Source organism: Nanorana parkeri, unplaced genomic scaffold, assembly GCF_000935625.1.
Source record: "Nanorana parkeri isolate BGI_ZX_2015 unplaced genomic scaffold, ASM93562v1 scaffold1050, whole genome shotgun sequence".
NCBI lineage: Eukaryota > Metazoa > Chordata > Amphibia > Anura > Dicroglossidae > Nanorana > Nanorana parkeri.
The window spans coordinates 508,139-526,381 of record NW_017307318.1 but is presented as its reverse complement, the minus strand read 5'-3'; positions in this window follow the sequence as shown (position 1 = coordinate 526,381).

Genomic DNA, 18,243 nt, shown 5'->3' with positions numbered 1-18,243 from the left:
GCAGCTGAATGGGGCCAGGGGTGAGTCACTGGTTGCTAAGACACCTTTAGTTGGACAGCCTCTTAGCAGCCAATGATGTGGGCATAGACTGATTGGGGTTCTGATGGACTAGTTCCCTTTCAGGTCTCCTCTGCCGGTGATTGACCACAGATTATGGGCAGATTCCATAACCAAAAGCAGGCTGGCTATTGGCTATAGAATCCACTCACTGCCAGCTCCCAATCTGTAGCAGGGCGGACCTTATGGGGAACTAGTACCTTAGCATCTTCATCAGGCTTCGGCCACCCACTGTATAAATCCTCAGCCGCTCAACCTGTTTGTGTGACAAGTGCAGTAGCCGGGAGAGAGCTCCATAGTGTCTGTTGTGCACACTCTGGCCTCAGTGCACCTCCGCACTACAAATGGCAGTGCTTGCGTCAAATATATGTACTTGTTTCCAGCAGGTACATGAATCTGGGGCAAGCATTGATATTTGTCGTGCAGATGGATAACAGAATTCTGAAGAGTATCATATAAACTCTTTATGAATTCCCTTCAGTGTCCTGTAGTTTACATTCTTCTTAGTTACAAGGCTCTGTTAATTCATTCTGCTATGCTTACCTGCTCCGTTGACAGATATGCAATGCAGGAGCGCATGCCATGCCGCACGCGATCGCACATCACATGTTAGGCGCACTTCGGTGCAATTATTCGTTAATGGCAGCCCAACGCAAATAGTCATCGTGCCTTGTATTGCCTCACATCCCACAGTAACCCATTACCATGGGATGTGGTGCAATGCAATTTTATAAAAGGTGCCCGCACTTCTTTCAGTGCAACTTAGCTGCAGTAGGCAGCCCATTCAGATGAACAGGCTGTCCTGCTGCAGTGCACCACAACAGACCCAGCAATGTCACATTCCACAGGTGTGGGCAATTTAACCTTCTTTTAGGTAAACCTGCAGACTTAGGGCTCATTCACATGCCCGCTTTGGGCTGTCCGCATGTAATTGCAAATGAAGCGATTAACTGAGGTTAGGGACAGATGAGATGCCCTGGACAAAACACTGTCTGCACCCACGGCTGCTCATATGACCTTAACTGCATGTAACCTCTCCATGTGCGATGCTGACAGCTACACTATCTGCCATTGATTTGCACCGGCTGAGCGGTCATGTTCGATTGCAAACACCTGTGGAACCCACTGGAGATTTCCGCTCATCCCTGTCTGTCTACAGCCCAAAGCAGCTGTGTGAATTCAGATTCTTGCATAAACCCAATCTTGACAAGTCCTGTTTAGGTAAAAAGAAGAACCGGGTAAGTACTGAATAGTTTACAGTTCAAGGAAATTATGTGCTTGGACTGGAGTGTATGTTTAAGCTCCATGCTCAAAACACCCCAAAATGAATTACAGAATCATTTGAGGAATTAAAATAATAAGAAACCTTTGGTGTTTAAACAAGGCATATATTTGTGTAAAATACCTATGGTCGTTTGTTTTTTTTCTAAGCCAAAAAAAGGGTGTTCATTTTAAATAATTAGACTCTGGCATGAAAAGCCGATAAAAGAACAACCCAGACGGGTGAACATGACAGAACACATTCTTTTTAAAATTGTCTGTGCATGTTGATACCACAGTAGCTACAGCTCAGCCATAATTTGACATGGTGCTCTGGAAAATAAAACAATACTTGGATGAGAGCCCATGTTGCAGGAAGTAACTAAGATTCTTAACTGTTTTATATAGGAAATTATTAACAATGGATTGCACAAAACACATAAATTCTCACTGTAAAGAGGAGCAATAGTGTAATACAGTGAACACATAATTTAGTAGAGAAATGGGAAGAATGTAGGGAGTGCCACATCCCACTACAGACATTTGTTCAAAGCATATACAATAATGGACATTTTAGACACCCACAGAGTTCGTCTTTATTAAATTATAACAAATTTTATTAAGCAAAATCCATTAATTATTTAGTTAAAGCATAAAATCATGATAACATCAATCAGCTCCTCAGAGTTGCCCCCTTGCCTCTGCTATCTTTCCACCTAAAAACACCCATTTATTCTATGTTTGCAATATTTCATATATTAAATATTAATTACACTGATTTGGTTAATACTATAACTCGTTGCTTGGTGTGTGGAAGGATTTCTCTCAACGCGTTTCAACGCGATAGTGCCGCTTCTTCAGGAGCAAATTGGGGCAGGGCTAAAAGTATATAGACATATACAAAACATTATTTCACCTTATATATTTACATAACAGTATCATACAATGTGTGTATTTACATCTTACTTCAGATAGTATTATGAGCCAACCACTTAGAGGCATCATATGATTCTGGCTGCTTAGACAAAAAGCATGTGTGATCTCTTATGATCCCTAATTGGGTATATGCAACCGATTAGTGAAAAGCCACAAGAATCACAGAATAGGAATGCTTTTCTGATATTTATCTTGAATATACCTATTTACAAGGGATGCACCAAAATGGAATTTTCAGACTGAAACAAAAAAAAAAAATTGTCAGCCCGAAAACGAAACCGAAAATGGCTTTTGTTTCCAATCTTTTTTTTAAAAAGTAATTTTTTATTTTATTTTATATTTCTTTTTTTTCTTACTTTACTGCTGGGGGCTCTAGGGAGATATCAGGGGTCTAAACAGATCCCTGAAATTTCCCTTTCAAAATAGAAAAAGAGATTGAAGACACAGAGGAGGGAATTTATCAAAACTGGAGCAGACAAAACCCGGAGCAGATTTGCACAGCAGCCAATCAGCTTCTCTCTCTCATTTTCAGATCTTACCTGGGCAAACTGAAGAGAGATGCTGATTGGTTGCCATGGGCAACTGCTCCAGATTCTGTTTGCTCCAGTTTTGATAAATTCATCCCAGAGTCCTTAATCTCTTTTGCTGCAGCCCCTGTTATGAATGAACAGGAAGACTATACTGAGTGCTCCTGTTCATTTATACATTGAAGATATTGTACTGTAAGTTACTATGTCCACAATCATAAATGAAAAGGAAGTGATGTAGAGCACTTCCCATTCATTCATAACTGGGACATAGTAAGCACACTATGTCTATGTCCAATTATATTACCACAACAGTACCCAGCAGACTATTACCACAACAGTGCCCCACAGACTATTACCACAACACTAGCCAAGAGAATATTACCACAACAATACCCAGCAGAAAATTGCCACAGCAGTACTCAGCAGACTATTACTACAACATTACCCAGCAGACTATTACCTCAACAGTACCCAGCAGAATATTACCACAATGGTACCCAGCAGATTATTTATACAGCAGTGCCCTGCAGATTATCACGGCAGCAATGGGAGGGAGCAGCAATTTTCTCGGGGGGGGGATTGAATTACCTTCAATAAAGCCTGTCAGGACCCCCTATGCTCCCATTGCTGGTTCTGGTACTGAGCAGACAGACACAGCGTGCCACTCCGAGCCATGGGGGAGCAGCCAATCCAAAAACGAACACTCTCAGAGGCCTGCTCGGAGCAGGCCATTAGGCATAGTGGGCTAGGCCGAACACAATCAGGCTGATAGTGTTTGGGCTGGCCTGGCTCGGCCCACTGGGCCAGTCAGGTAGTAAAAGACAGGTATATGCTTTGCAATTTACAGGTATACAGGTTATAGACTAATATGCTTTTCCCTGTAAACTGCAAAGCACACCTGTCTATTACTCCCTGTATACATGTAAATATACAGAGAATAATAGCCAGGTATGCTGTGTAAAACACAGGTAGGATAGACTCCTACTCCTACCTTGGCTGTGCAGCTTCAATGATGACACTCTCCAGCTGCTCCTCAGGCTGTCCCTCTTGTCCGTAAGCTCCAGTTGGTGCTGTCAGGGGGCACAGACACAGTCTAGGGCATGTAACTCCTGGGTCCTGGCGATCCCGGCACTCAGAATGACATACGTGAATCATCGTGCACACAAGCAAGGTATGACTGGGCACATCATCTGAGCTGCCTGCCTCCAAAAGAGCCTGCTAAGACCCCCTCTGCTGCTTCTGGCACTGAAAAAGGAGCACGCCGCATTAAGCAACTAGGGTGCGGGCACCCAATGCAGAGTAACCCCTCCCCATCACTGCCCTGCTCGGAAACAAGCAGATGTGTACAGTGTCGGCCCATCGGAGCAGGCCAGTGAAGGGCTCAGAACAGGCTGATGCATAGCATCGGACAGGCTAGTGACCGACACTATGTGTTGGGCAAAGCAGGCCGAACACAATCGGGCTAATTGTTTTCGGCCCGGCCCGCCGGGCAAGTGCTCAGTATGCCCAATGGCCAGTCCGGCCCTGCATACATACAATATTTTTATAAGCAAGTAAAACTTAATTCAGCATTCCTCAAGAGCTCAGTGCTTCATCTAAACACATAACCAACAATAACAACAACAAACTTCTCACTGGTAAAAGATATAAACAACTGTCAGCAGGTGTGCATTACACATCCATGCCTAGCGGGAGAGAGAGACAACTTATATATATATATATATTATTATAATAAATATCTGCTTACCACTGAAAGTCATAATCCTATATCAGATGAGTCTAACAATCTTTTAACAATCCATAAGGTAGATAGATCCCCTATTTTCAAATACGCTCGAAGCAGACAACCATTTAGGATAGTGATATTAAAAGAAGGTAGGGTCAATTGTAAGGTCTAGTTAAAGTTTCATAGCCCCTTACCTAGCCATAGTCTTTCCAACAGGGTCAATCGTCTCTCTCCTCCTAAGCAGATCAAAATATGAGGAGCGTATACCCCTTCCAAGTGTAAGCATTGCTCACCATCTGATTTTGAGCCACATAAATATGTCTCCCACGCATACGCTGATGGAGCCCCTGAACGCGCTTGCCCCACATGATGTGCATAATCACGATTGTCACATCACAGGATGCCATGAATGCACACTAGATGTTACCATATCTGAGGCACGCACCACATAATGTGCACGTTTGTTAACCACTAGACATGTGCGATTCGTTTCGTTCCGAATCGAAATTCGGACGAATTTTCGGAAATTCGGACATTCGGATGTATCCGAATTCCGAATTACAGACATAACGAATGCAAACGAATCCGAATTTCCATTTCCGAAATTCGGTAGCGTTAGTACGAACGTTCGTTTCGTTTTCTGTTCTTATTCGTTTCTTATTCGTTTCTTATTCGTTTCGTTCGTTGGAGCAAAGTGACATTAGAGAAGGAGAAAAATATTTTTTCCCCCTCAAATGTCACTTTTGCTGCAAACGAACAAACGAAACGAATAAGAAACTAATAAGAACAGAAAACGAAACGAACGTTCGTACTAACGCTACCGAATTTCGTCCGAATCCGAATTCCGAATCCGAATTGACTTTCACACCCGAATCCTGAAAAACGAAATAACACAAATCCGAATTTAAAACGAAACGAAACTAAACAAATTTTTTGGCAGTGCACATGTCTATTAACCACCATCATCACAGCATGCCAAGCATGCGTACTAGGTGTTACTACCCTGTTTCCCCGAAAATAAGACCTACCCTGAAAATAAGACCCAGTACTATTTTTGGGAATTGCTAAAATATAAAACCTACCCTGAAAATAAGACCTAGTTGTGTCCATTCCCAGGGCCGGTGGTGGCATAAGGGGGAACTTGAAGAGCCGCGGGAGAGGCAGGAGAGAATAAGTGGTGCCAACGAAGCCAGCGCTAGAGGAAGCGAGGCAGCACCGGAGGGAGCAGAGTCGCATAAGCAGATGCCTCCTCTATAGTGCTGGCTCTTGAGGAATCGATAGTGAAAGTGCGCTTCACTCATTCTGGCCGGCGATTGGTTAGCAAATTGCTCATGGAAAGGTACAGCACCCATGATTGCCCTGATCACTATTTTGTTGTACATGAATACATGTAGACTTTTCTACATGAATAAGTTTGAATTGTTGTACATAAAAAAATAAAAAATAACACCTACCCCGAAAATAAGACCTAGTGTGTTTTTTTGGAGCCAAAAAAATATGAGACAGTGTCTTATTTTCGGGGAAACACGGTAGTACAGAACAGTGACGTTGTGTTTAGCACTTCTGCCTTGCAGCACTCAGAGTCCCTCAGGGGATGTGCAGAATAATGATTCCGCATACATTGGCAATAGCGCCTCCTGCAGAGGATATTACCTCCACATACGCCAGCGTATAGCGCGCACCTACACATCACCAGTCACGACACCTGCCATGCAGCTCCCATAATTTACTATTAAACAAATAATACATCAGATTAGGCAATGGCACAATCTACAGTCATGGAATAATTGAATACAACATCTTATCATCATATTGGTTTATATACCAATAATAGAAGCTACAAAAAGGCAGAATTCATACAATGCACATAAGTACCAAAGTTTTGGTATTTATAACAAAGGTTTAAAAACTGAATTGTTCATTTAAACCTGGAGGGTTTGTAGCTTCTAATGTATATATCCATTTGGATATATCATTCTGGAGGATTATTTTGTCATTACCACCCCTTCCATCATCTACTACATGTACATGTACGTCTACAGGAAGTTAGTGTAAAATCTTTCTAAGGGAGCCTGAATAGCAGTAAAAACCTGACAAGGGTTCTAACCCTTCCCCGCTTTATTCAAAACTAAGAAAAAGAAAGTCTTGACTGCACATAAATATTAATCTCTCAACCTTAACTGGAAGCACTTCCTCCTAAAATCTCTAATGTAAGCCCTAACCCAACCTCCTAAACAATAGCAACCACCCAGTGCTGTTTATACAAGGGCGTTAGCGCTGTGTTGCTGTGTGTCAAAAAGTAGAGTGCATGTTGCGTTCTGGAGGCATTGCCGCTGGACAAATGTAGTTGTATAATGTTGAAGTATATTGAAAGGCCATCTAAGCGCTCCCAGGAGCATTTTTCAGGCATTTAGGAAAGTTGCAAAGATGTTCAGGAGAGGTATAGGAGGTTTTGCAATCCCAGAAACCACTGGGGAATCAGAGAGTGAGTGGACAGACCAGCTGCAGATGACACTTCCTGTCTGCACACAGCCAGAGTTTTGTGAACATGAATGTCACATCTTGCAATTTCGCAACCAAAGGGGACAGCTTCTGGTCTGAAATATGTAAGAAATCAATGTTGCAAGGCTTATGCAAGCTGATGAGCAACATCCAGAATTGTATGACTCCAGCTTCTGCGACTCCTGCAAAAAAATAGAAGTGTGGCCACTGCTGGCCACTACATTACTTTACCCTTTAACACACTCCCCTACTTGCAGGGCATTTTGCAAGTGTTTTTGATGCCTCCTTAATGCCTTGAAAATGCCTGCTGAATGTCTTGTCAGCGCTATACGCGCATTAATCAGCGCTACTCTGTCATTAAATTCTCAACGCATGTGTGAAAGAGCCCTAACACTATGCAACCCCTTCTGCAACTTGCCCCATCCTGCATAGAGATCAGCAAATGTGCCCTGATTCGATGTGACAAAGGTTTGGAAAATCCTGTGCAAAATTTGGCAAACTGGAATTTAGGGATGAATTTCATTGCAATCTATGGGAAGGTGAATCCTGTTAATAGATTCTGTAATGTTTTTAGGCATAATAGCCAAACTATTGTAAAAAAAAAAAAAAAGGCAGAGAAGCTGCGCACTTTCATGGCGGACATGTACCAATGTAATTTTTTTTCTCTTTACATGCGGCATTGAGGAGGAGATACACAAATCGCTTAAAGGAGAACTATGAGGTGAGTGCTTTTCACTCACCTCATAGTTCTAGCCGACCTGTGACAATGAGACTGTCACAGGTCGGCTCAGTAGATCGGGAAGTGAGCGAACACATACCGGCGTTCGCTCACTTCTCGATCCTGTCACGGCTCTCTGCCGTGACAGGGGAGGGGTTGGATTCCCCCCTCCGATCCTCCAGCACTGACTGGCGAAATGGACGGGGGAGGGGGCGGGTACAGCTGGCTCTGCCTCTAGATAGGCAGAGCCAGCTGTCACTCACGCAGCTGAGCGGATCCAGACATAATTGTCGGGATCCGCTTCAGCTGCGGCGTCTCACTATACCGCGAGCTGTAGCTCGCGGCATACTGAGCCTAGGGAGACGGGAGGACGCTAGTTTGTGTCCTCCCATTACCCTAAGGAGAACCATGGGGAAAAACCTTAACCCCATAGTTCTCCTTTAACCACCTCCCTTCGCGGACGGGAGCCTTACAGGAGCGGGAGGACTTCTCTGGGGGTCCATAGGTAACATCAGAGGTCCTGGAGACCACTGATGTCTCCATAAAGAGGACCTGTTATCTGAATTGGCTATCACAACGGAAAATTGTATACTTACCTATTGGTAATTTTCCTTTCCTGACGCCAATACATGGCAGCATACAATGGTCCTCTATGCTGCCATGTAGGTGTCAGGAAAATTGTATATTTACCTATCGGTAATTTTCCTTTCCTGACGCCAATACATGACAGCATACAGGACCATTTTATGCTGCCATAAAGTGTCAGGAAATAGGGGACTTCTTCAATAAAGTTAAGTGTAAAAAAAAAAAGTTTAACAAAAATTAAAGCATAAAAAAAATAAAGAAGCTAAAAAAATTGTCACACATAAAAACAGTCCCCCACCCCCCCTACATACACACAACCTATTGTGCCACCCATGTTACATATCGCCGTGAACATCGGAATGTTTGGTGTCTTTTTACCCGATGTGACCCCGTCTTTTATATTTTAGCAAAAAAATTGGGTAATAATAAATGTTTCATAACATTTCATAGGGAAACAGTTTTTCTCCAAAATTTAGTGTACTTTTTTTGTTTTATAGTAAAAAATAAAAACCGCAGTGGTGATTAAATACCACTAAAATAAAGCTCTATGTGTCCCCCAAAAAACAAATTTATTTAAAATTCATTTCAGTACAGCGTTGCATGACGGAATAAACGTCAGTCAAAGTACTTCATCGCTGAATATTGAAAAATGGCCTGGCCAGGAAGGGGGTATAAACACCGGGTCAGCAAGTGGTTAAATTAGAGCATTAATGCAGTTTCCTAAGTGATCCTAATGTCTCTTTATGCAGTCTGTAAGCCTAAATGATTTACATGCAGGGGTATTCACGATGCTTTATGACCACATACACAGGTTGGTCAGATACCACAGACGTAAAGTGCATACACTTTACAACCCTCGCAAGACTTTTGTCTTGACTTTTTTGCCCAGGGGGCAAGTACAACACAGAGGCCCATGGTGCAGCGACTTGGCCCACTTCCCACTTTGCCTCTTCCCCCGCCCCCACTTGCCACTTTTGCCGTCCATGTAACGGTAGTGTGAATGGTCGGGTGATGTGAGGACTCAGTAGTAGGTCCATGAAAGGGGTGACTGGCTGGGGGATGGTACTCTCCTACCACTGGGCTCCCTAAATGGTTCTGGCCTAACTCCGCTTCATGTCCGCTACTTAGGCACTCTCACCCACTGTGGGCCACCGGACTTCTAGGCTGTGAGCTGTTGGGAGGATAGTGGGAGGAGCCAGACCGTGTCAAAGTCAGTGTTCTATAATTTTTCTCGACCCCACAAATTTTCTCAACCGAGTCACTTACGGTGAGGCCGTGTCATTCAAATCAGCTGTTTTCATGACCCTCTTTCTTCATGCACACCTGGAAGTAACGCGGTAGATGCATTCCTGGGTTGAGGAAAATTATAACACAGCGGTAGCAGAGGGATACCTCGTCAGTGCGGTACACGACCGCTGCGACCCTGGTAGTTCTGCCACTGACTCCAAGCTGTAGAGCAAGGGTAGCCAAACTCCGTCCCTCCAGCTGTGGTGGAACTACAAATCCCATGAGACATTGCGAGATTCTCAGAGCCACAGACATGACTCCTGGAGAGAGATGCATAATGGGATTTGTAGTTCCACCACAGCTGGTGGGACGGAGTATGGCTACCCCTGCTGTAGAGGGACTACAAATCTCAGCACATTATATTACAATGTAGGTTAATACCATCAGCTATAGAGGACTACAATTCCCAGCAATACATTATATCTGCTCCGGGGTGTCAGCCTGATATCTTGGTCGGAGGGTCTCAGGAGGGGTGTGGGGAGTTTCAGCAGAGGGAGAAGTGCGGGCAAGGGAAGAGCTGTAAGCAGGCACCATGTGGTTACCGAGAAGGCTGCTGCGTAGGACCTAACACAGCCAAATCAATTTGATAAATTAAAGCACCGGTATCGGTTTTTAGTTGTCAGGGCACTCTCACCAATACTGGTATCAGGGCATCTCTGGTCTAAAGGCCTTTGTAGGTGTCAAAAATCACGTGTAATAACACTAGCATGCAGGTGCAAATATCAAAAGTCCTGTAGCACTACCTTACCGGAATTCCCATAGGCAAAAGTGGGTGCTCGCAGTGGCTGCGGATGGCGCTGCATCAAGCAAAGTTTTGTAAAGAAAAGTCACCAGCACTCCACCATGACAAACACGTCAATTTCAGTGAATCTTAATTTTTTATTTTCAGAAGTCACTTAAAGTAGAATCAAGCGCTTTCGGGACCACACAGGGTCACACGTTCACTCTAAGCCTGATGAAGGAGACCCTGTGTGGCTCATGGTGTCTCCTGCAGTGCTCACTGTGCCTTTTGGTCCCGCGCAGCATAACTATGCTGCCGGCCAATCGTGTGCAGTCTCCCTCCCAGGCCAGCCTATAGCAGCTGAAAGGGGAGGGAGCTGCCGAGGAGCCCGATCGATACACAGGCATCAAAGAAAGAATTTGTCTCCTGTAAAAACGGCCCCGCAGGCGCCGCTGCAGGGGCAATCAATTATTTTATCTTTCCACTTTCGGCCGCTGCAGCAGAAGGCCGGGAGGGGAGACATAAAAAAGAGTGATTACCGCTGCGGCTGCGCCGGCGGGGGCCGTATTTAAAGGCATTAGAGAGGCCCGGGGGGCAATTGCCACCCTGCCCCCCGGCCCAGTCCGCCCCTGGTTTCAAGCATGCTCGTTAGACAAAAGACGTGCAATCGTACAGTAGAAACGGTTGCATGACTTCCATACACTTTGCGATTATCGTACGATCGTGGGATTTCCCGCGATTATCGTACGATAATCGTGCAATGTATGGGCACCTTAACACTCCTTAACTTGCTTATTGCCGACCTCCATTCTGCTTTTACTGTCACTTTGCACAGAAACGTTGTCTTTGTGGGAATTCTTATGCCCCAAAGTCTAAGTGATGGACGAAATAAGTTAAGCAAAAGCGTGATGTTTTTGCAGGATTTGTTGCCTTGACACACCAACATGGCCAGCTGGTGAAAGCTGCGCTTTATGGATGCTTGCCTGTTACCATGGACTGGTGTGACTAACCATTTTTCCTTGCCTCCTGCACAAACTTTTAACTTTTACTGGGAATATTATTGATATGCTACAGTTCCTGAATGGATATGTTGGTCTCCTAGACAGAGACACGGTAATTCATTTTTATACCAAGTCTGGGATGCTACTTTCATGATCTGGAGACATCCAGATCATACCTTGCATATGACACCAGCACTTTTTGACAAAGTCCGGTATCTATAAGGAGGGTTTTTGCGGGCAAGATAGCCAGCATCTAAAAATTTTATACAGCATGTTGATCCCATTTGGAGCTTACATTGGACAAAATTGTGATAGTCACAGCACTAAAGGTGGACATACACTTTACAACCCTTGCAAGACTCTTCTCTTGCGAGGGTTGTAAAGTAATTAAAAAAACGTACGATCTGCCCATCTTGGACAGGCTGATCGTACTTGCGATCATCGCAAGCCCGCCCCGCTAAGGGGAGGGCTTCCAATGACCGCAATGCTGAATGGGCAGTGTGCGCTTGCGCACACCGGCCCGTGCGGCAGTTATCTCACGATCATGCTACAAACCAGACGAAAATCGTACGATTCTTGGCTGGTTTTCAAACATGCTTGAAATACAAAAGTCGTGCGACCGTACAGTAGAAACGGCCGCATGCTTTCCATACACTTGCGATTATCGTACGATCGCTGGATTTCCCGCGATCATCGTACGATAATCATGGAGTGTATGGGCACCTTTAATGGCAGCCTTTGCTTATGAAAACCTGCTGTGCAAATTAGGACTATCCATGTTATTGTAGATGACGTGGAATGCCTGGAGCACTTACGAGTGGATTGTAGAGACCTTCTAATGGACTATATCCATTGTGAACGGAGTTACATATTTGAAAATACTTTCTGAGTCGAATAACCAAAGAGCCTTGCAATCATTTAAAATACATTATATAAGGACACACAACAAAGCAAAACTAAAGTTGTAGTATCTTCTTGTATTACAGAATTATTGTTCTTTATATATTGAGATCCAGTGAAGGTACAGATTGGTATTTAAGTGTTTTCTGAATGCAGCCCTTTGAATAAATTTTTTTATGTGCAATAATTAACAATAATAGCAAGTTATTTATTATAATAGTTACATAGTTACATAGTATTTGGGGTTGAATAAAGACATACGTCGATCAAGTCCAACCCATATAGGTCCACGCATCATCTCATTCTTAGGGATACTGGTATCCCTGGATATTACGGTCCCTCAAGAAATTGTCCAAACGTTTTTTTTTATAATAGTAATATTTATATTAATAGTTAATAGTAATATTATAGTATTCTATTAATAGTATATTAATAGTAATGGATAGCATAAATGTGATGGTTTATAGGGATGAATGCATGAGTGACAGACAGTGGGCTAGTGTGTCATAGTTATTTCATAGGTGTGTTATATACCCCCAATGGTAGATCTAGAGATAACCCCTCAGGAGTAAATGAATGGTATGACAACGTTGTCAAGTTTTTAAGCGGTGTCGGGATATAGTGCAATATTTGCTCATGCATTAATTATATATGTTCTCATAAAAGTTTTTTTCGTATATATGGTCTGAAGTAACTTTATTGGTCAGCACACTGGACAGTGTTTGCAACCTCCTCTTCCCCTCTTTTTTCTAGTGTGTGATGGTGCAATGATGTCAAGTGCAGATATGTGTGCCAGTGCTGTGATAGCGATTGATGTAGCGGGCATGATGTGGCATCAGCTGGAAAAGTGTATGTAAGTGTAGTGGCAGAGAGCAGAGAAATGTGCATAGCGGCAGTGGCAGCAAGTGGTGTACTGCAGGTAGCAGCAAATGCAGAAATGTGCATCTGTGTTGTGGCAGTGAGTGCAGAAATGCACTTTGGTGCAATAGTGGAGCGTGTAGTTGTATAGGTTGGTGCTGTGGGGTCATGCACATCAGTGCAGTGTTGACAAGTGGGGTAAAGCGCATCAGTGCCTTTGACAATGTGGTCCACAGCCAATTGGATGGGAAATTGTCAACAACACATATCCGCGCTGCACACTTTTTTGCAAACATTTTTTATTGTTTTGCCTTAAACATTAGTTGCAGTACAGAGCATATCAATACAGAGGTGTGCATCTTGCATATTACTATATGGATCTTATCCATGTGAAATACCATGTTAGTCATATCTTATAATTACACAAGTAGTGAGATATAAATAGCTCAAACTTGACAAACTTGAGTAGAGGCAAGAACAAAATCAAGAATAGAAATAAAAACATCAAACTTGGAAATAAGAAAAAATTAAAAGGAGAACCAAAATTGAAAAACAGAAAAAAAAGAAAAAAACATGACCAATACCATACATGTTATGATAAATCACTTAATTGCTTAACCCCTGTCTCAATGGAGCTGTCCATGGGACGTGACGGTAGCACTTCAAGTTGTTTGTGCTATGGGTATGCCACGTCCATCCCATTGACTGATGTGAGTGTCCTCCCCTCCACAGCAGTTCTGTCCTAAAAGAGAGGTGACCATGTCTCGCTCACCCCTCCCCCACCCGCAGAGCTCAAGGTGTACCACCTTTGAGAAGAGAGTGTCCAGTTATTGTGGGACACCCAGATTTTGTAAAAGATAATGTTTGCTAAACTGAAAGGGAGATAAGATATTTTTTTGAGCAGAAGGTGAGAGGACATGTGTAATAAATGGTTGCCATCTAGAGAGAAAGATCTTACATTTTATTTTCTTCTTCCAACTGTGCTTCTGCATTCAATTTTTCCAAGAGGAGTAGATGTTTGAGATCTTCCCTCAGTCTGTGGACAGTGGGGGGGTTCGCTAATAGCCACTCTCTCATAATGCACCTCTTGGCTGACAGGAGGGCCAAGCTAATCCATTGTTTACTATATTTGTCAAGTTGGGTAGATGAAGCTATGGAGGGTTCCCAGTAGTTAAACAATAATAACTTGGCATCCAATGGTATACTCTGTACCACTACAGATGATACAAACTGTAGGACTCGTTTCCAATACCCTTGAATGTAGGAACATGACCATAGGCAATGGAAGAGAGGTGCAGCTGCTAATTTACATTTGGGACAATGATCCAAGAAGGTATTATCACGATTCATATTAGATATTATTTGGAAAGCAAAGTATGCCCTATGAATGATGTTGTACTTGGTCTCCCGCCATTGTTCATTACCCATGGTTTTGCATAGGGATCGGTATCCGGTGAGTATTTTCTCGACTATATCGTCAGACGGGATGTCCGCCCTCCACTTGGTCAAGTTGGAAGATTCCAAGGAGGAAACGACGGCATGCCTCAGATGAGGGTATATGTTTGTGATGGACACTTTAGTGTTTGTAAGGACTCTATCTATGGAGGGAGCTGGTAGTCTTTTGTCATGAAAGGGACTCAGTTTTCTAACATGAGCAGTGACCTGCATATATACTATCTGAGAATGATAGTAATTTTCGGCCATCGTCTGTGAAAAAGTGTGAGAATAGGGAAAACCCTCTTCTCTCCCACCGTGAGAAGGTGGAGTGATCCTCTCCCTGAGGGAATGAGGGGTTGCCTCTAAGGGGCAGGTGACGCGTGCGCTGCACATATTTCATTATTTGCTGCTAAAGGGCAACCAAGAGTTACCAGACCCACTGGCACTCTGCTGATGCCCAGAAGGGAGGTGCTACCTCTCCTTCTCACTTCCTGAGTTTTTCTTCTACATCAAAGTAGACATTAAGTATCACACGAAACTCTCAAACTTGTTTCAATAATGAATCCAGATCAATTAACTATACATTGCCCGGCAAAGTATTTCTTTACATTTTTGCGCAAGCACTTACATTCATCATGTTTCCATACAGCTGCCTCCAACTCTCTCAGCTCAGCTTTCCTGAACTTCCTGTCCAGTCCAAGCTCACAAGGGATAGAGCAGTCCCCAGCAGCTGTCCATCTAATAGCTTGGAAGAGGGAGAAAGATGGAGCATGGAAACAGGGGAGGCATGCCCTGCTATTCCTGTGTGTTTGTGGAGACACACACAGCTTACTAGCACACATAAGAGTGGCTCCATAGGACCTCCTTTTTCAGCCACCCTAAAACAGGATATCAGAGCTGGTGCTCAGGGCACCAACTGATTCTACAAGAAAACTAAAATGTTTAAACATCGAGGAGCAGCGTCCATTGTAAGTTAATTGAATCAACATTTAAATTGGTTAAAAACCTTTTTAAATGTAATATCACTTTTACTAGTATGGGATTACAAAATCAGTTACAGGCAGCAGTTTCATAAAGTGGTGGGATCCTCATTTGTCTTCTCTACTTAATGGGTTACGGCCTATTCACACTAGCCCGTTTTCCAAAATGCTCCGATTTAGCAGGAGAATGGGTTGCGGCAGACCCGTCAGTGTGCAGTGTATCGCACACTGCCGGAGATACACTATTTTTTTTTTAAATATATAAAAAATACTATAAATCATTAGTGTACAATGAGGGCAGTTTATCAAAACTGTAGCAGACAGAATCTGAAGCAGTTTCCCATGGCAAACCAATTAGTGATAAAAGGAGAACTATGAGGTGAGTGAAAATCACTCATCCTCATAGTTCGAGCCGACATGTGACAATTAAACTGTCATGAGTCGGCTCAATAGATCGGGAAGTGAGCGAACACATACCGTCGCTCGCTCACTTCTCGATCATCTCCCTGCAGAGAGCCGTGACTGTCACTTACCGCTCCCCGCAGGGATTCCCCCCTCTCTGCTCCGATCCTCCAGCGCTGACTGGAGGAACGGACTGGGGAGGGCAGGTACACCTGGCCCTGCCTCTCCTCTAGGTAGGCAGAGCCAGCTGTCACTCAAGCAGCTTGGTGGATCTCGACAGTAATGTCGGGATCTGTCCCGGCTGCGGCTGTCTCCGTATACCGCGAGCTGTAGCTTGTGATATACTAAGCTTTGGGTCACGGGAGGATGCTAGTATATGTCCTCCCGTGACCCTGAGGAGAACTATGGGGTCGATACTATGCCAAGCCGTTGTGGCCCGTTTCTGATTGGCCAGATATTCCTTAAAGAATATGTTGAGGTAGGAGGCGCCATGTTCTGAAGAAGGCGGCGTGCCCCGGAAACGCGTCAATGCTGTTCTCCTTGATCGCACATAGGAACTACTTTGTTGATGTCCATTTGCCTGCCATTCACCCACCATCTTATGGCTTTTATCAAATCATGCTTGTGAGTACCTTTTACATTGTTATGACCATTTGAATAAAATGTATATGCACCAGGAAAGGCGCCCTCTACTTTGCTTTCTCTCCAGACTTCACAGTCCCCCTGGCTGTAGTGGGGCAGCATCCTGCAGTATGCTCACCACCATATCTCTCTGAGGAGCGATTGTCCTTGGCGCTTTCTTGTTTACACATTGATCCTCCAGCGCTGACTGCAGGAACGGACGGTGGAGGGGGCAGGTACACCTGGCCCTGCCTCTCATCTAGATAGGCAGAGCCAGCTGTCACTCAAGCAGCTTGGTGGATCTCGACAGTAATGTTGGAATCCGTCCCGGCTTCGGCGGTCTCCGGTTACCGCGAGCTGTAGCTTGCCATATACTAAGCTTTGGAGGATGCTAGTATATGTCCTCCCGTGACCCTGAGGAGAACTATGGGGAAAAACACTTACCCCATAGTTCTCTTTTAAATTAGCATTTGAAATACAATGCCTGCCCAAAAAAAAGTCACATACTTTAATATTTTGTCTTTAGCTTTGATTATGCTATGCATTCGCCATAGCATCTTTACCATAAGCGTATGCAATGTCACAACATATATTTCTGTCAAAAGTAACATTAATATGTCACCAAAATCTTGTAGTGATGATGGGAGAGTCAGACCACTGCGTCCAGCGCATCTCACAGATTCTCAGTGGGGTTGTGGTGGCCAATCCATGTGTGAAAATGATGTCTCATGCTCCCTGAACCACTCTTTCACAATGTGAGTCTGATGAATCCTGGCACTGTCATCTCAGAATATGCCAATGTGCCATCAGTGAAGAAAAAATCCATTGATGGAAAAACCTGATCATTCAGTATATTCAGGTAGGCAACTGACCTCATTTTATGAACACATAACAGTGCAGAACCTAGACCTATTATCCAATGGAAGGCTGTGACCTATTTTCTTAGCTAAATCCAGGTGGTGACTTTTTTTGTGGACAGGCAGTATAGCTTAAAACCTTTTAACTTTAATATTACTTTAACGGTGACTGTTTCCTCTGGCAAAAAATCCCCTATAAACTTCTATGGATCCATCTCTGGAGTGTCTTCCATGTTATCTGCTGGATGCAGAAACAGTATGTGGGGAGCTTGTGCGACCTAGTGTCCAAATGTCATCACTACACCAATCTTCAAATTGGTGAAAATAAAGCTATACAGTATACTACGGTATATTTAGGATTCTTGCTTCTCACTGTCCACTTTGGTGCAAACCTTAACTAAAAGGACAACTTTTTTTTTTTTAACTTAAGGAGCCCATTTGTAAATGTCTGGGATTTTCTCTGTTTTTAATGCCTTTTCTTTTTTGAGCCATTCGTAAGACATACTAATTTTCAATTGATTTACTCCCTTATTTCACTGCTTTTCCCTACCACAATGTTTCGTCTGTTTATTTTTCCACCAAGTCATTGAGGAAAAAAATGGAATGCATTAATCGCTGCAGAGGAAGATTAAAGAAGGAACTTTGGTGGTCCAATCAGCTTTGTGCTAGGTTCATAGAGGGGAATTTATCAAAACTGGAGCAGACCGAATCTGGAGCAGCTGTGCATTGCAAACCAATCAGCTTCTCTCTCTCGTTTTTAAATCCTAACTGAAGAAAACCATAGCGCAAACATCGGGGCATTTTGACAAGTACAAGTACTTGTCAAAATGCCCTGTTTTTACAGGGGGTCGGGGGGAGGAGGAGG